The sequence below is a fragment of the Triticum urartu genome, chromosome 4 (assembly GCF_003073215.2).
Source record: "Triticum urartu cultivar G1812 chromosome 4, Tu2.1, whole genome shotgun sequence".
In the NCBI taxonomy this organism is placed as follows: domain Eukaryota; kingdom Viridiplantae; phylum Streptophyta; class Magnoliopsida; order Poales; family Poaceae; genus Triticum; species Triticum urartu.
Window position 1 is genome coordinate 488727601 of NC_053025.1, and position 20182 is coordinate 488747782.

Genomic DNA, 20182 nt, shown 5'->3' on the forward strand with positions numbered 1-20182 from the left:
ACACGGAAGTTCCCCGGATCTTGTGGGTAAAGTGTGCAACCTCTGCAGAGTGTAAAACTATTCGAATAGCCGTGTCCATGGTCAAGGACAGTTGGGTAACCGCTCTTGGGCTACGTCCACTTTTTTACAAACCAGTGTGTGTGTTGGATAAGTGGGAAGAACTACTTGGGTCAAGTCAAGGACTTGACATGATTGAGTTGGGTTGGTGCCCACTCTATTTATGTTGATATCTGTAACCTGTCCTCATGGTTACTTGAATTTTCCTGATGCATGTCTTACACGTTGTTGAACATGTCATTGCACTCAAAACTAGCTTTCCACAAAAATCTACCTATATCATGCACTGTTGTATCTTGAACCAAAACATGGGTTGCTTGCGAGTACATTCAAAGTACTCATTGGCTTGCCACTGGTTATTTAATTGGCCAAGCATGGAAGAACAGGAGTTCGAAGAAGAATTCTGTGGAGACGAACATGCGAACTAGGACGCTTCCCAGTCAGAATGCCTGTAGGGTTAAGGCAGATGGCATGGGTCCAAGTTATCTACGAAGATTTCCGCTGCGATGTTATACTCAAGACTTGACCATAATGGTCCTACTTGTGTAATACGGTATGTATGGATGTAAGACTCTTATTATTCAGCTTCTGTGTGTTCAGTGAGCATTGATCTCTGGGATGACATTACATGTGCATTCGGTGATCACGACTTATGAGTCGGGGTCCCCACAGGGCCGCATTGCTATGCTAGCTCGGAACGTGCCAGGCGGTCTTGTTGTCGATTACTCCGGGCGTGCTTGATGGTGTCCGGGTCCTTAATCGCTGAACTGGTGGATTGCCTTAAGAGGCTGCTTTGCGCTTCTGCTGCTAGGGCCGCAGTGTGCTCCTCTGTGCGGGGAGAGCGCTCTGTGTTTCCATTGACTGTGATGACCCCCCGAGGTCCTGGCATCTTGAGATTGAGGTATGCATAATGCGGTACCGCATTGAATCTCGCAAATGCAGTTCGCCCGAGCAGTGCATGATAGACACTATGGAACGGGACTATATCGAAGATTAACTCCTCGCTTCGGAAGTTATCCGGGGATCCGAAGACTACTTCCAGTGTGACTGAGCCTGTGCAATGGGCCTCTACACCTGGTATGACGCCTTTGAAGGTCGTTTCTCTGGGTTTGATCCTTGAGGGGTCTATACCCATTTTGCACACTGTGTCCTGATAAAGCAGGTCTAGGCTGCTGCCGCCGTCCATAAGGACTCGAGTGAGGTGAAATCCGTCGATGATTGGGTCTAGGACCAGTGCGGCTTATCCGCCATGACGGATACTAGTGGGGTGGTCCTTGCGATCGAAGGTGATCAGACAGGAGGACCATGGGTTGAACTTTGGGGCGACTGGCTCCAACGCATATACGTCCCTTAGCGCACGCTTTCACTCCCTCTTGGGGATGTGGGTTGCATATATCATGTTCACCATCCGCACATGTGGGGGGAACCTCTTCTGTCCTCCGGTGTTCGGCGGCAGGGGCTCCTCCTCGTCATTGCTATGTAACCCCTTATCTTTGTTTTCGGCGTTTAACTTGCCGGCCTGCTTGAACACCCAACAATCCCTGTTGGTGTGGTTGGTTGGCTTGTCGGGGGTGCCGTGTATTTGACACGAGCGATCGAGTATACGGTCCAAACTGGACGGACCCGGAGTGCTTCTTTTGAATGGTTTTTTCCGCTAACCGGGTTTAGAGCCTTTGAATCCGGCATTGACTGCCGTATCCTCGGTATTGTCGTTGTTGATGCGGCGCTTGTGTTTGTTGCGACGTGACCTGCCATTGGCATTCTTGGTATCCCAAGTACCATGGTTCTTTGATATGTTATTGCTGCGAGCTAGCCAGCTGTCTTCTCCCGCGCAAGAGCGGGTCATGAGTGTCGTGAGGGCTGCCATAGATTTCGGCTTTTCCTGGCCAAGGTGCCGGGCGAGCCACTCGTCGCGGATGTTGTAATTAAAAGCTGCTAGGGCCTCTGCATCCGGACAGTCGATGATTTGATTTTTCTTTGTCAGGAACCGTGTCCAGAATTGCTTGGCCGATTCCTCTGGCTGCTGAATTATGTGGCTCAAGTCATCGGCATCTAGTGGTCGCACATAAGTGCCCTGGAAGTTGTCGAGGAATGCGGCTTCCAGATCTTCCCAACAGCCAATGGATTCTGCTGGCAGGCTATTGAGCCAATGCCGAGGTGGTCCTTTGAGCTTGAGTGGGAGGTATTTGATGGCGTGTAGATTATCACCGCGGGCCATGTGGATGTGCAAGAGGAAGTCCTCGATCCATACCGCGGGATCTGTTGTGCCGTCGTATGATTCAATATTTACGGGTTTGAAACCCTCTGGGATTTGGTGATCCATTACTTCGTCTGTGAAGCATAGGGAGTGTGCAGCGCCTCTGTACTGGGATATATCGCGACGTAGCTCAAATGAGTCTTGTCCGCTGTGTTCGGCCCGGCCGGATTTACTTTTACTGTATCCGACGTGAAGGTTATCGTCTCGCATAGTGGCGCGCCCTCGTGATCCGTAGATCGAACTTCCGTGTTTTGCTTTGTCCTCCAATACGTCTCATAGGTCTGGCGTATTTCCCCATTCCTTGACATTTTTATTTGAATGGCGTCAGGGTGCGGTCTGAGCTTTTGGCTGAAATGCCTCTCTGTCGCGGCCATGAGGTGGCCGATCAGCCGCGTCATACACTAGAGATGTAGGCTTTGGTGCTTCCTCCTCTAGTCAGGGTAGTAACCTGCACTTTGGGTAACTCTTGGAGGGGCGTTCGAGTTTATATTCCTCAGCCGCAAGGACTTCAGTCCATCTGTCAGCTAGTGAATCTTGATCAGCTTGAAGCTGCTGCTGCTTTTTCTTAAGGCTATTTGTCATGGCTATAAGCCGGCGCTTGAATCGCTCTTGTTCGACGAGATCCTCAGGCACGACAAATTCGTCATCGTCGAGGCTTGCCTCGTCGTCGGAGGGAGGCATGTAATTATCATCCTCCACCTCTCCATCTGCCGCTCTCTCGGGGGGGCTGGCTTCTCCATCCTCCTGCTCTAAACCCTGCTAGAGGGGATTATTGTTATCTTCGGTACTGTCTGGAGTGCTATTATCTCCTGTGCCGGTATCACCGCTTTTGCCTTGGCGAGACTTAGAGCGGCGCCGCTGACGTCGGCGCTTGGGTTGCTTCTTGGAGGGGTCATCCTCCGCTGTCCCGTCACCATTGCCTTCTTTGGGTGTGTCCACCATATATATATATATATATATCATATGATGAGGTAGCTGTCCAGTGCCCTGTGGGCAGTGGTTCTTGTTCGCCTCCTACATCGTCGTCCATGTCGTCGATGTCTTCGGAGTCAAAGTCAAGCATGTCGGTCAAATCATCGACAGTGGCTACTAAGTGGGTGGTGGGTGGGCGGCGAATTTCTTCGTCATCCGCATCCCAATCCTGCCGAACATAGTTCGGCCAGGACTCTCCTGACAAGGAGAGAGACCTTAATGAGTTCAGTATGTCGCCGAAGGGCGAGTGCTGAAATATATCCGCGGAGGTAAACTCCATGATCGGCGCCCAGTCGGATTTGATAGGCACGGGTGCAGGCGGTTCGGGGTCCGTGGCCGGGGAAGAATCCGGCAATTTGGCATCACGGCTCTTGTGAAGGGTAAGGTCGATACTCGGCTCGATCGCCGCTGAGGATACGGCCTCCATGGTGGGGTCTATCCACCCGTCCATGGATGGCGCAATTGGCTCCGAATTGAGGGTCGGAGCGGTTGCCGGTGCGATCTCCTCAACACTGTCCGATGGTAGAGCTAAATCATGCTCATCGTGATTGTGTGACTCACTCGCCAGGGGCTCGAATTCGTCGAAGATCAAGTCTCCGCGGATATCGGCCGTGTAGTTTAAGCTTCCAAACCTGACCTGGTGGCCAGGGGCGTAACTTTCGATCTGCTCTAGATGGCCAAGCGAGTTGGCCCGCAGTGCGAAGCCGCCGAATACAAAGATCTGTCCGGGAAGAAAAGTCTCACCCTGGACCGCATCGCTATCGATGATCAAAGGAGCCATCAAGCCTAATGATGACGACACAGAGGAACTCTCAATGAAAGCACCAATGTCGGTGTCAAAACCGGCGGATCTCGGGTAGGGGGTCTCGAACTATGCGTCTAAGGCAGATGGTAACAGGAGGCAGGGGACATGATGTTTTACCCAGGTTCGGGCCCTCTTGATGGAGGTAAAACCCTACGTCCTGCTTGATTATTCTTGATAATATGAGTAGTACAAGAGTTGATCTACCACGAGATCAGAGAGGCTAAACCCTAGAAGCTAGCCTATGGTATGATTGTATGTTTTCCTACGGACTAAAACCCTCCGGTTTATATAGGCACCGGAGGGGGCTAGGGTTACACAAGGTCGGTTACAAAGGAGGAGATATACATATCCGTATTGCCTAGCTTGCCTTCCACGCCAAGTAGAGTCCCATCCGGACACGGGACGAAGTCTTCAATCTCGTATCTTCATAGTCCAATAGTCCGGCCAAAGGATATAGTCCGGCTGTCCGGAGACCCCCTAATCCAGGACTCCCTCACAAACCAATTCATATTTTGTTTTTTCATTGTAGCTACTTTAATATAACTTTTCCATGGCTTAATCCACTGATACAAATCGATAGTTTCATCAAAACAAGCAAACTATGGATCAAAAACAGAATCTATCTTAAATAGGACAGTCTGTAGTAATCTGAACATTCACCATACTTCCGGTACTCCACAAATTCTGAAAAAATAGCAAAAAACAATTTGTATAATACAGTGCAAAAAGTTTCAGAACCGTTTGATGTTCTAGTAAAAAATGTAAAATCGTGCACTACAGCCAAAGTTTCTGTTCTGCACCGCACAAACCAACAAGCAATGTAAACATCCTAAAGGCAAATCTTGGCACATTATTTTTATAATACAATGATATTGTACAAGGGGGTAATTATTTTTGTTGAAAAGTTTCTGTAATCAAGATTTACAAAGTTTCCGTGAGCATGAACAAAGTTCAAGGAGCTCCCCCACTTCAACAATGCTTGTCTCTCTCACTTTCACTTTCCTTTTTGAAAAGTTTTGGGTTCCCCTCTATATTTTTTTGTTTTTAAACTATATAAAATCACTCAACATAAATAAATGACTCTAAAACTTCCGGGTTATCTCCTTGGCAGCACTTTCTTTAAAGCCATTAAGCTAGGCATAAGGTGCTCAAGTAATGAATCCACCCGGATCCTAAGGTATATCAAAGCCAATTTTAATTAACAATGATTTGGGGTTTAGTAGTGAGCACAAAGCAACATATATCATGTAATGACGAAGTCTAACTCTCTTTCTATGCATCGGCATGTCATAGAAGAACAATTCATGCACACATAGTAAAGGCCAATGCATAGTATAAACAGTTTCTTGCAATTTTATCATATTGGAAACATGGAGAGGCGGAGATGTAGTTCCTCTCTCATATTAATTGCAAGTAGGAGAAGCAAGCACATGCATATTATATCTATCAAAATCATCATGTGTAGTAGTGAAACGCAACCCATCAATATAATCCTTAATAATGGCAAACTTCTCCGATATAGTGTAGTCAAGAGAATTCAAATAGATAATAGGACTATCGTGCGTGGGTGCAATAGAAAAATTTTCATGTTTAACATAAGGAACTATAGCGAGTTCATCTCCATAAGCATAATTCATATTGGCATCTTGGCCACAAGCATATCAAGCATCACCAAAAAGGGATATTTCAAAAGAATTAACGAGATCTTAACAATCATCATAGCTATCATCCTTCGGTAAGCACGAAGGGAAATTAAACAATGTATGAGTTGAAGAGTTGCTCTCATTAGAAGGTGGGCACAGGTAGCTAATCCGCTCTTCCTTCTTTTGTTCTTCGCTCCCCTCATCATCTTTTTCATCCAATGAGCTCACAGTTTCATCAATTTCTTCTTCCATAGACTCCTACAAAATATTAGTCTCTTCTCGGACAGCGGAGACTTTCTCAATAAATTCATCAATATCATAATTGTATTTATAATTCTCTTAGCAATAATTAAGTATAGCAAAATTTTCAGGTCTGTAAACAGCATCATCAAGATTTTCACACTCTTTAAACAAAGATTCAATTTCATAAGCACCCATAAAATCAACGAATTCTTCTATTCGTTCCACATCATAGTCATCATATATACCATTAGCATAAGAAGCTAAGGTTTCATTATCATTAAATTCACATGAAAAGGGAAGGTGTGGAGCCTTCATCCTAGAGCAACAAGCAGTATAATCATATCTCAAGCATAGTTGCTGAGCATACCAATGCAAAATATAAATTTGATCCCATAATAGTTTCCCTTTTTGAGTCAAACGATAATCCGTAAAGTATTCACGTTGATCCAACATTACTCCCATTATAAAGTTGAATGGGGTTTTCTCAGGATTATCAAAGTAGTACATAATATCTTTCACACAATGAGCATCAAGGGTTTTAGGAGGTTCCCCATCTCCATGAGTAGCAAGTAGACCTAATTTTTTTGGTATTTCGTGTTCCATATCCACAACTAAAGATAGAGAACAACTTAGAACAGCAAATAAAAATTACTTAGTGATAAAGCAAACAAGCACACACGAGAATATTCACCCCAAGCAATAACTCCCCGGCAACGGCGCCAGAAAAAGGTCTTGATAACCCACAAGTGTAGGGGATCAATTGTAGCCTCTTTCTATAAGTAAGAGTGTCGAACCCAACGAGGATCTAAAGGTAGAACAAATATTCCCTCAAGTTCTATCGACCACCGATACAACTCTATGCACGCTTAACATTCGCTTTACCTAGAACAAGTATGAAACTAGAAGTACTTTGTAGGTGTTGTTGGATAGGTTTGCAAGATAATAAAGAGCGCTTAAATAAAAAGTAGGGGGCTGTTTAGTAGAGATCTTGTTGTCACAGAAGAAAGCCATTTTGTTGGCATTCTGGGAATAGGGGTCCCCAGACTTGCCTGCCTACGGCCTGCGGCGTGGCTCAAGTGGGGGCCCAGCGCGGCCCGTCTTCATCAGCTCAAGCTCAAGACCCTCGCGAGGGGCCAAGCCTCGCGGGGCGGACGACATGAAGCTTCCTTAGAGGCAGCCTCATCAAGCAGGCTCGGGAGGAGGCGGAGAGATCAAGGCGGGGGTGCCTCGCGAGGCGCCCGTGACGCAAGCCATGACGATCGAGACCAGGCGGGCGCCAGGCGGTTGCCGGCCTGCACAATGTCCTTGTTTCCCCTTTGGTGCAAAGGGGGCAAGTACAGGCCAAGGCATCGGGCAAAGGTTACCATTCCGGTGCAACAAGACCAAGACCAACAGAGCGACAGGACGGAGGTCACCGTGGAGCCCAAGACGGCATCATCACCAGTGCTTTTGGCAGCCGAAGACCACCTTTGGTCGGGATAACTTGTACTAGATGTTCCCCTACAAAATGGCCAATTGTTGGCGCCCTTCCCACTCATTATTTGGGGAGAGGCCCAGGGCCTCTATAAATAGAGCTAGCCACCACAGAGTAGAGGGACATCTAGAGATCTGACAGAGCCCTAGCAGAGAGAGAGAGAGGCGACTGAACTTACCCAAGGTGTTCATCGCACCAGCTCAAGAACACCCCTCGCGAGGCTGTTCTTTCCTTGTACTGTTCATCATCAGCCCGTGAGGCAATCCACCACGCCACACACTGGAGTAGGGTATTACACCACAACGGTGGCCCGAACCAGTATAAACCTCGTGTCCCTTGTGTTGTTCGTTTTTTCCAGCTTAGATCATGAGAGGAGATAGGACGTAGATCAGTAGGGGAGAGATCTCCACGCACACCCTAGTGTTTGAACCTCAAGGGTCTGCCGGAACCCGAAATCCGACATTTGGCGCGCCAGGTAGGGGTGCGCCGGAGTTCTCCTCCTGATGACCCGCTCTCCCCCAACATCGCATCCCTCCCTCATGGAGGACAACGCGCCACCCGCTCCAGCAACGGATGCCGGCACTGGGGCCAGGGGGCTCCGGGCCTTGGCCCCCGCCTTGCGACAGGTGCAGTGGCCGCGCAAGTTCAAGCCCGAGATGCCACTGCGCTACAACGGCGCGACAGACCCGATGATTTTCCTGCTGGTGTACGAGGAGGCCATCCTCAGAGCCGGGGGCGATGACTGGTTGATGGCCAACTGGTTACCCATGGCCCTCACCGGCATCCCGCGCGTGTGGCTCCTCCACCTGCCGACGACTTCTGTCACCTCCTGGGAGGAGCTGCGCGACCTCTTCCTCGCCCGTTTTGCCGTGCCAGCGCCGCCCGTCATCGCAACTCTCCTAGGTGGCTCCCAGGCACCACCCTCGAGCCATCATGTCAAGCCGTTCACCCGCCGGGCTGGGTGGCGCCCGAGGCTGATCTAACCTTCGACTCGGAGGATCACCCCTTCAACCCCATCGGTTCGGGCGCGCTCCCAATGCTATGCACCCCCACCATCTACCAAGTGGCCATCACCAGGACCCTCATCGACGGTGGTGCTGGCCTCAACGTGCTCTCGGTGGAGGCCTTCAGCCTCCTCCACATGCCACCGGAGCGGCTCCAACCCAGCAGGCCTTTCTCGGGCGTCGTAGCCGGTTCCACCGCCTCCTTGTGACAGATCCGCCTCCCAGTGACCTTCGGCACCTACGACAACTTTCGCACGGAGCTGATCGACTTCGACATCGCCCCCATTGGCCTCCCATACAACGCCATCCTCGGCTATCCGGCCTTGGCTCGGTTCATGGCAGCAACTCACCCGGCGTACAACCTCATGAAGATGCCTGGGAGCAGCGGCGTCCTCACCATGTCAGGAGACACAAGGGATGCGCTGCAGGTGCTCCAGCTTGTTTTCAGGGCGGCCGCGGTGGCACAGCCCACTAGCACTGATGCCCTTGAGCCCAAGGGGGCTGCACCGGCTAAAAAGAAGCAGATACTCACCCAAGTCAAGGCGGAAACCAAGCAGGTACCAGTCGACGAGGACGGGTCGACTGGCACCACCTTCACCATAGGGGCCAACCTCGAGCCCGAGCAGGAGGAGGCCCTGGTGAGGTTCCTACGTGCGAACAAGAAGGTGTTCGCGTGGGAACCTGATCAGTTAGCAGGGGTCCCAAGGAAAGTGATTGAGCATCACCTCAACGTGTGCCCCAATGTGCGCCCCGTGAAGCAGAAGGCGAGGCGGCAGTCCACTGAGAAACAGGCTTTCATCGCTCAAGAGACCCAGAAGCTAGAGGCGGCAGGAGTTATCCGCGAGGTCCGCTACCCTGATTGGCTGGCTAATCCGGTCGTTGTGCCAAAAAAGGGAGGAAAGGAGCGCATGTGTGTCGAATTCACCAACCTCAACAAGGCCTGCCCGCAGGATCCATTTCCGCTCCCCCGCATTGACCAGACAGTCGACTCCACCGCAGAGTGTGACCTATTGTGCTTCCTAGATGCCTTCTCGGGCTATCACCAGATCAAGATGGCGGTAGAAGACGTGGAAAAGACGTCTTTCCTGACCCCGTGTGGAGTGTACTGCTATACGTGCATGCCACTTGGGTTGCGCAACACAGGCGCGACCTTTCAACGACTGATGCACATCGCCTTAAGCCGGCAGCTCGGGAGGAACGCGGAAGCTTACGTCGATGACATTGTGGTGAAGTCTCGTGAGGTAAGAACCCTGATACAGGACCTGGAAGAAACCTTTGCGAGCCTCAACGAAGTGGACCTATGGCTCAACCCGGAGAAGTGCGTGTTTGGAGTCCCCTCGGGCAAGCTCCTGGGTTTCCTCGTGTCCCACAGGGGCATCGAGGCCAACCCGGAGAAGGTCAAGGCGGTCAAAGACATGAGCCTGCCGAGGACCCTCAGAGAAATGCAGAAGCTGACCGGGCGTGTAACTGCGCTGGGGCGCTTCATCTCCAAGCTGGGGGAACGAGCGCTGCCCTTCTTCAAGCTAATGAAGAAAAAGGGCCCCTTCGAATGGACTGAAGAGGCTGACAAGGCATTCCAAGACCTCATGAGGTACCTTACCAGCCCACCAGTGATGGTAGCTTCGCATCCTCGGGAGCCCCTAGTGCTCTACCTTGCAGCCACCCCCTACTCCGCTAGCGCAGCCCTGGTGGCGGTCAGGGAGGAGCGCTGTGCCAAGGCTGCATCGATCGTCCGAACTGAAGCAAAGCAGAGCCGGGAGGGCCTCGCGAAGGCTGCAACCGCAGCCGAAAAGGAACAGCCGCAGCAGGAGAACGCACCCGGAGCAGGAGAGGCCTCTTCAGGCAACCAAGCACTGGGGGCTCTATCGTCTCAAGAGATGCCTCAACCTCTGGAGGACGCAAGCTGTGCCAGCACCTTCAACCTCGTCGAGCATCCTATGTACTTCGTCAGCATAGTGCTACGGGACGCAAGGGCACGGTACCCCATGCCTCAAAAACTCCTCTTCGCGCTACTAGTGGCCTCACGCAGGCTGCGCCACTACTTCCAAGGCCATCCCATCAAAGTCGTCTCAGCATACCCCTTGGAAAGAGTACTCAGGAGCCCCAACTCAGCTGGGAGGGTTGCTAAATGGTACATCGAATAACAGACATTTCAGCTAGAATTCAGTACGACCAGAGTCATCAAGGGAGCCGCACTTGCAGATTTCGTGGAAGAATGGGCAGAAGCGCCGGGTCTCAAGGCAGGCGAAGACCGATCACTTTCCCCGGGAAGTGAAGCACCGGACGGTTGGGTCATGTACTTCGATGGGGCGTTCTCCCGACACGGTGCGGGAGCTGGCGCAGTGCTCGTATCCCCTACCCAGGACAAACTCTACTATGCCGTACAACTCTGCTTCCAGCACGGAGAAAAGGTCTCCAACAAAATAGCGGAGTACGGAGGCCTAATAGCAGGCTTGAAGGCCGCAATTGCCTTACGGGTAAAGCGCCTCATCATCAAGGGCGATTCGCAGCTCCTCGTCAACTTCTCCAACAAGATATACGAGCCAAAGGACGAGCACATGGAAGCCTACCTCGCTGAGGTTCGCAAGATGGAGAAACAGTTCTAGGGGCTGGAGTTGCAACACGTGCCCCGCGGCACCAACCAGGAAGCTGATGACATTGCCAAGAGGGCATCTCAGCGGCTCCCTCAGGAGCCTGGCGTCTTCGAGGAGCGGCTCTTCAAACCCTCGGCGGTGCCGTCACTGTCGAGCACGGCGCAACCAAGGGAGGAGCTCCCTCAGCCGCCTGCCTCAGGAGCCCCGGTCAGTGGCTCGGCCTCAGAGGCACGCCTGCTCCTGGCGTTAGAGCCTCAGGAAGGGTGTTGGATCCCGGAGCTCACGAACTACCTGATGCAAGGGACTCTGCCGGAGAACGAGGAGGAAGCAGAGCGTGTGGCGCGGCAGGCCACAGCTTATTGCATCAAGGATGGAGAGCTCTACAGGAAGGGACCAAATGACGTGTCCCTACGTTGCATCTCCCGAGAGCAAGGGAAGAAGCTACTGGCGAACATACACGGCGGAGACTGCGGGCACCACTCGTTGTCACGAACCCTCGTCGCAAGGCGTTCTGTAGTGGATTCTACTAGCCCACAGTGCTCATCGACGCCGTTGAGCTGGTGAAGGCTTGCGAGGCCTGCCAGTTTCACGCTAAGCAGATCCATCAGCCTACGGGGGGTCTATAGACTATACCCCTCTCATGGTCGTTCGCAATTTGGGGGGTGGACATTCTGGGCCCGTTTCCTCGGGCGCCAGGGGGCTATCGCTACCTCTACGTCATTGTGGACAAGTTCACCAAGTGGGCTGAGGTGGAAGCCGTCCGCACAATCCCGGCAGGCTCCGCGGTCAAGTTCATCAAGGGCCTCATGAGCCGATTTGGGGTGCCCAACCGCATCATCACCAGCAACGGTTCGCAATTCACCAGTAATCTCTTCAAAACATACTGTGCTAACCTTCAAACGCAGATATGCTATGCTTTGGTAGCACACCCTCGGAGCAACGGCCAGGCCGAGCGAGCCAACGCGGAGGTCCCGAGGGGCCTCAAAGCCAGAACCTTTAAGAAGAAGCTGGAGGCCTGTGGCAGGGGCTGGTACGACGAGCTCCAGTCCATGATGTGGTCAATCCGCACAACTGCAACCAAGCCGACTGGCGAGACCCCGTTCTTCCTCGTCTATGGAGCAGAGGCTGTTCTCCCTCACGAGGTCAGGCGGTGCTCCGCACGTGTCCTGGCGTTCGACGAGACGCAGCAGGACGCCATGCGGGGGATGGATCTTGTGCTAGGTGAGGAACGCCGCCGAGAAGCCGCGCTCCGAGCGGCAAGGTATCAACAGGCGCTGCGACGATACCACTACCGCAACATCCGCCCCCGAACTCTTGAGGTAGGGGATCTCGTGCTCAGACGGGTTCTCTCCAGGGAGGGGCTGCACAAGCTCTCTCCCATGTGGGAGGGCCCATTCAAGGTTGTTCATGTCTCCAGGCCTGGCTCCGCGCACTTGGAGACCATGGAGGGGGTACCCATCCAGAACGCGTGGAACATTCAACATCTCCGGAGGTTCTATCCTTGAGCGAGGCCTAGCACCTGGGAAAGGCCCGGTGCCTGTGAAGAAGGCAAATGCCTGTGAAGCTGCCGTGTTTTGGGAAAGGCTCGGTGCCTGTGAAGAAGGCAAATGCCTGTGAAGCTGCCGTGTTTTGGGAAAGGCCCGGTGCCTGTGAAGAAGGCAAATGCCTGTGAAGCTGCCGTGTTTTGGGAAAGGCCCGGTGCCTGTGAAGAAGGCAAATGCCTGTGAAGCTACCGCATTTTGGGAAAGTCCTGGTGCCTATGAAGAAGGCCAATGCTTGTGAAGCTCGCCGCCCGTGACACTCTCACGTAATAATGAGTGGGGCTGTACACGCCCCGGAGTCTCCAGAGTGCCGCCCTCGGGCCTCGGGGGCTCCCGCCCACGCCCAGTGGCAGCACTTAGCTCCGCGCTGGTGAGAAGACGTCGAAGACTAGAATAGGTGCCGGACGCGGCTTTTCCATTTGCTTTCTGCAGTTGGCTCGTTTATTCCCGTTTGAAGTTTTATTGAAGCTATTGACGTTCCTGGCTTGTGACTCTTTATCTTTTTCACTCGCTTGCCTCATTTTCTTTCGCACAAGTCTCGCGACGGAGGTTCGCGGGTGCCCTCGCGAGTGTTTTCTGCCTGGATCGTTTGGAGCTTTCCCATCCGAGTCCTCTGCGGGAGCACCCCTCCCAGTCCGTGCCTCACGGGCATCGCGACACGAGCGCAGGACCTGGGCCAATCGCCCCCACAACCAAGACCGAAAGTTACCCCTCCTACTGATCCTTGTAGGGCACAAAGCGCACGGCGAGGCCACGGCCTCGGGAGGCGAGGACCGCGTCAAGCCCCACCGAGCTAAAATAATTCCCACACATGGGTGCACGGCGCAGAAACACAGCGAAGAAATAGCGGAAGCAGCGCGATGGTTAACAGCAGCAGTTCTAACATGCCCCCACGGGGCCCTATACTACCTTCTATTTCTGCGCAAAAAAAGAAGGAAAACAAAATGGGTGCGATTCATCCTGCACCAACCCACAGCGAAGGCGGGCGCGACGGCGTGGGGGCTGGTCGCGGCCACCGCTAGAGGAGCTGCTGCCTAAGAGGAAGTCACCAAAGCTCAGCGAACCCCGAGCACCGCTGCCTATACGACTGTCGTCGTCTTCATCCTGGTCAGTACCGGGGCTGGGCAGGCGGCCGCGGTAGTCGTCTTCGGGGCAGCACCCAGCACGGCGACCGTCTTCCCTGAACACCCTCACGTAGAGGGTGGCGTCGCCATTGAAATTGAAGTACAGGGTGCACCGCCGGCCCAGGCCGCGCACGCGGGCAAACATTTGCCAGTCGCGGGTCAGGACCCCATTCCCAGACACGGAGACCTCCAGCGAAGCCCAGGAGGCCCTGCTGCAGCAGTCGTCTGCCTGGAGCCAGAAGCCGCACCGAGCGCTGGCCGACAGTTAACCTACAAACTCTGGCAGCACCTCCGCAGAGCGAAAGTGTGGCCTAGGGGGGCACACAGCCATGGCGTGCCCCCCATCGGCAACCGGGCGCTCACCACCGCGCAGGGAACCGCCTCCATGGCCGCGGGAAGCCACTAAGGGGACGGTGGAATGCTTGTGAGGGCGGCCTCGGCCGCGCTTGGTCGGGGGGGGGAGTCAGGCCCTGCCTGGCGGGCCTTTCCTTTCTCCACAGCCGACAATCTCTTTGGAGCCATGGGAATGGCGAGTAGCCAAGAAGAAGAAAGGGATGGGCTGAAGGGGCTCACGCAGCCCCGTACTTATAGCCGGAGGAGGCCAACCGCCGATCACCACGATCATAGGTAATCATGACTGGTCTCTCTACATGCAGGGACTTGTCAAGTCATGCGGTCGCCGAGGCGTCGTGGGGAAGCGCAGACGCCCATGTCCAATCAATCACCACGCAATGCCCAAGGTCGCAGGTTGTTGGGGCCCGCGGTGCTTTGCGCTTGCCCCTTCACTTCCCTGCCAGGCCAAGCCCGGGCACGCCTTGGGCCCAGGGGCTACTGTCGGCATTCTGGGAACGGGGGTCCCCAGACTTGCCTGCCTGCGGCCTGTGGCGTGGCTCAAGTGGGGGTCTGACGTGGCCCATCTTCATCAGCTCAAGCTCAAGACCCTCGCAAGGGGCCAAGCCTCGCAGGGAGGACGACATGAAGCTTCCTCAGAGGCAGCCTCATCAGGCAGGCTCGCGAGGAGGCGAAGAGATCAAGGCAGGGGTGCCTCGCGAGGCGCCCGTGACGCAAGCCATGACGATCGAGACCAGGCGGACGCCAGGCGGGCGCCGCCCTGCACAGTGTCCTTGTTTCCCCTTTGGTGCAAAGGGGGCAAGCACAGGCCAAGGCATCGGGCAAAGGTTACCATTCCGGTGCAACGAGACCAAGACCAACAGAGCGACAGGATGGAGGTCACCATGGAGCCCAAGACGGTGTCATCACCAGTGCTTTTGGCAGCCGAAGACCACCTTTGGTCAGGATAACTTGTACTAGATGTTCCCCTTCAAAATGGCCAATTGTTGGCACCCTTCCCACTCATTATTTGGGGAGAGGCCCAGGGCCTCTATAAATAGATCTAGCCACCACAGAGTAGAGGGACATCTAGAGATCTGATAGAGCCCTAGCAGAGAGAGAGAGAGAGGCGACTGAACTTACCCAAGGAGTTCATCGCACCAGCTCAAGAACACCCCTCGTGAGGCTGTTATTCCCTTGTACTATTCATCATCAGCCCCTGAGGCAATCCACCACGCCACACACTAGAGTAGGGTATTACACCACAACGGTGGCCCGAACCAGTATAAACCTTGTGTCCCTTGTGTTGTTCGTTGTTTCCAGCTTAGATCACACGAGGAGATAGGACATAGACCGGTAGGGGAGAGATCTCCACGCGCACCCCAGTGTTCGAACCTCAAGGGTCTGCCCTAACCTGAAATCCGACACATTTGTCCCTGGGCAGTCGATAACTAGACCAGTAATCATTATTGCAATTTTATTTGCGGGAGAGGCATAAGCTAACATACTTTCTCTTGTTGGATCATATGCACTTATGATTTTAACTCTAGCAAGCATCCGCAACTACTAAATATCATTAAGGTAAAACCCAACCATAGCACTATAAGGCATCAAGTCCTCTTTATTCCCATACGCAAACAACCTACTTACTCAGGTCTGTGTTTCTATCACTCACGCAACCCCCATAAGCAAATCACGAACATAATGGAAACCCTACAGCGGGGATCCCTCATGCTTGCGCGACATGGAGAGCACCATAGGACAGCACCAATAATAAAACATGCAACTCAAACCAATCACGGTCATCAATTAAACCATAGGACAAGACGGATCTACTCAAACATCATAGGATAGCCATACAACATTGGGAAATAATATATAGCGCTGAGCACCATGTTTAAGTAGAGATTACAGCGGGTAAAAGAGGGGTTACACCGCTGCATAGAGGGGGGAAGAGTTGGTGATGATGTAGTGAAGTTGTTGGTGTAGATTGCGGTGATGATGATTGCCCCGGCGGCGTTCCGGTGCCACCGGAAGAGAGGGGGAGAGGCCCCTCCCTTATTCTTCTTCCTTGACCTTCTCCCTAGATGGGAGAAGGGTTTCCCCTCTGGTCCATGGAATCCATGGCATGCGAGGGGCGAGAGCCCCTCCGAGATTGGATATGTCTCTCTGTCTCTCTCTATTTCTGCGTTCCATATTCTGGCCTTTCACCGTTTCTTAAATTACCGGAGATATTTAACTTCGATTGGGCTGAATTTTGGACACGTTTTTTACCCAGATATTGGCTTTCTTGCAGAGAAAGTAGGGCACCAACTGCCTTACGGGGTGGCTACAAGGGCCCAGGGCGCGCCCCCTGCCTCGTGGCCACCTCGGGCATCGTCTCACGTTGATTCTTCTTCCCAAAAATCACATATATTCCAAAAAATCTCCGTCGGTTTTTATTCCGTTTGGACTCCGTTTGATATGGATTTTCTGCGAAACATGCAACAAACAGGAACTGGCTCTGGGCACTAGATCAATATGTTAGTCCCAAAAATAGTATAAAAAGTTGCCAAAAGTATATGAAAGTTGTAGAATATTTGCATGGAACAATCAAAAATTATAGATACAACGGAGACGTATCAGGAGCCCCAGCCGGCGGCCCGATCTCAGGAGCGCGCCTGCTCCTGGCGCTCGAGCCTCAGGAGGGGAGCCGGACCAAGGAGTTCAAGGAGTACCTGACACAAGGGACGCTGCCGGAGAAGGAGGAGGACGCAGAGCGCGTGGCTCGACAAGCTACGACATACTGCATCCCGGACGGTGAGTTATATAGGAAGTGGCCAAATGATGTTTCCTTACGATGCATCTCCAGGGAACAGGGGAACGAGCTTCTGGCTGACATACACAGCGGAGACTGCGGGCACCACTCGTCATCATGAACCCTCATCGGCAAGGCGTTCCGCAGCGGGTTCTACTGGCCTACGGCGCTCAACGATGCAACCAAACTGGTGAAGTCCTGCTAGGCCTGCCAATTCCATTCCAAGAAGCTCCATCAGCCAGCTCAGGGCCTCCAGACCATGCCGCTCTCATGGCCGTTCGCAGTTTGGGGGCTAGATATCTTAGGCCCGTTCCCTCAGGCGCCTAGGGGCTACCGCTACCTCTACGTCGCCATCGACAAGTTCACCAAATGGGCGGAGGTAGAAGCTGTTCGTACCATCTCGGCCGGATCCGCGTTCAAGTTCATCAAGGGTCTCGTAAGCCGGTTTGGGGTCCCTAATCGTATCATCACTGACAACGACTCGCAGTTCACTAGCAATCTTTTCAAGGCATACTATACTAACCTTGGAACGCGGATCTGCTACGCTTCAGTGGCACACCCCAGGAGCAATGGCCAAGCCGAGAGTGCCAATGCAGAGGTCCTTAGAGGCCTCAAGACCAGGACCTTCAAGAAGAAGGTCGAGGCCTGCGGCAAGGTCTGGCATGACGAGCTCGAGTCTGTGCTATGGTCCATCCGCACCACCGCCACCAAGACAACAGGCGAAACCCCGTTCTTCCTCGTCTATGGAGCAGAAGCGGTTCTCCCTCACGAGGTCAAGCATCGCTCCGCGCGGGTCCTGGCATTTGATGAGACGCAGTAGGATGCCATGCGGGGGGGAGGACCTTGTGCTGGGGGAGGAACGGCGTCATGAAGCCTCGCTTCGAGCGGCAAGGTACCAGCAGGCGCTGCGACGGTACCACTGTCGCAGCTTCCGCTGCTGGACGCTCGAGGTGGGCGATCTCGTCCTGGGGCGGGTGCTCTCCACGGAAGGGCTGCACAAGCTCTCGCCCATGTGGGAGGGCCCGTTTAGGATCTCCCGTGTCTCCAGACCTAGCGCTGCTCACCTGGAGACACAGGACGGAATCCCCATCTAGAACGCCTGGAAAATCCAGCACCTCCTGAAGTTCTACCCATTAAGCAAGGCCCCGTGCCTGTGAAGGTCTCCGCTCGTGACACTCTCATGTAATAATGAGTGGGGTTGTACACGCCCCAGAGTCTCAGGAGTGCCGCCCTCAGGGCTCGGGGGCTTCCTCCCACGTCTTAGTGGCAGCACTTAGCTCCGCGCTGGTGAGAAGACTAGACTAGGTGCCGGACGCGACTTTTCATTTGCTTTCCGTAGTTGGCTTGCCCCTTTTTCTTAATGGAAGTTCGCATTCTAGTTTTTCTTGTCCTCTTGGTTCGATCACCTTTTCCTTTGCTCTTCCTTGGATCTTTGTTTTGGCCCGTGCTCTCCCTCGCATGCCTCGCGAGGGGGCTGGACAGGTGCCCTCGTGAGCGTTTTTTCTGTTCTTCGCGAGGCACCCTCGCCCGAACCCGCAAACTGGTGCACCTCTCTCAATATGTGCCCCTCGAGTACCGCAATACGAAGCACTGGGTCATGGCCGAAGGCGCCTGCGACCAGCATTCGGAAGAATAAGAGTTTCCTAACGAAAGTTTGCAGTTCCTAGACGCCTCCCGAGCAAAGGAGGCCTCGCCGGGCACTGGGAGATGCGCGCCTCACGAGGCGGAAACTACTTCAGACACATCAAGCTAAGTTATCTCTATACGCCAACATAAAACACTGGTACCACAACAGGATGCAGGGACGATAAACATAACATAGCAACTTGGAAATCACGGTTCATTACACGCCCCTGCAGAGCCCATACTTGTTTCTTCTTAAATGCAGGAAGGAAAGAACAAAACAAAAGTGGCACGTGCCCCCGCAGCAGCTCGCGAGGACAGACCCATGGCGCTCCCCTGGGCTCAGCCAGACCCCTCCTTGTGCTTCACTGGAGCGCGGTGACAAGACGACCCGCTACCACCCTTGAAACAGGCATGGTGGCTGGCCATAGTCGCCGCTGCTGGAGCTGTCGCTGGAGGAGGAGCCGTCGTAGCTGGACGAGCCGCGGCCAGCGCCGAGGACGAAGCCACCTTCATCCTCGTCACGACCATCGCCAAGCGAGCACCTCGTCGCCATCATTGTCCTCGGGGCAGCACCCGACGCGGCGGCCATCTTCCCCAAATACCCTCACGTAGAGGGTTGCGTTGCCGCCATACTTAAAGTGGAGGGTGCACCGCCTGCCCAGGCCGCGTGCGGGGGCAAACGTCTGCCAGCCATGGGCCAGGGCTGCGTTGCCCGCGGCGAAGACTTCCACTGCGACACATGAAGCCCTGCTGCAGCAGCCGTCCGCCTGCAGCCAGAGACCGCCTAGACCCGTGGCCGGCAGTTCACCGGCGAAGAAGCGTGGGAGCTGAAGCCAGGTGCCAGTCGGGTTCTCCGACCACATGATGAACTCCGGCATCACCTCCGCCGAATGGAAGCGCGGCCGAGGAGGCCCCGCAACCATGGCACGCCTCGCTTCATCGACAGGACTGCCATGACCTGGGTGACTCCCGCCGCGGGGGGAGGCGCCGCCGCTGCCGCGAGGGGCCACAGCGGGGGTTGCGGCATGCTTGCGAGGGCGACCACGCCCCCTCTTGGGTGGCGGTGAGCCGAGCCCCTCCTAGCGGGCCTTGCCCTTCTCTGTGGCTGAGAACCTCCTCGCCGGCCCCTCCTGGCGGGACTTCCCCTTCTCCGTGGCCGAGAACCTCTTCGCCGGCGCCATGAGTATCATTGAAGCAAGGAAGAAGGAGGAGCGAAGGAAGAGATGGGTGACGGGGGCTCCGCTCCCCCCTTCCCCTTTATAGCCAAGAGGAGGCCAACCACCGACCTCCACGATCTAAGGTAATAATGATCTTTTTCTACATGCAGCAAGGACTCATCAAGTAGGGCAGTTGTTGAGGCAGCATGGGGAAGCAGAGACGCCCACGTCCAATCAAACGCCACGCATCAAACGAGGCTGCGGGCTGTTGAGGCCCGCGGCGCTCTGCACTTGCCCCCAAGCCCGAGCGCGACTTGGGCCGGGGGCTACTGTCGACATCCTGGGAACGGGGGTCCCCAGACTTTCCTACCTGCGGCCCACGGCGTGGCTCCACCAGCGGCCCTGTACGGCCCACCTTCACCAGCAAACACTCAAGACCCTCGCGAGGGGTCAAGCCTCGCGAGGCGGACGACACAAGACCTCCTCGGGGGCGGCCTCACCAGGCTGGCTCGCGAGGGGCAAAGAGATCAAGACAAGGGGCACCTCACAAGGTTCTTG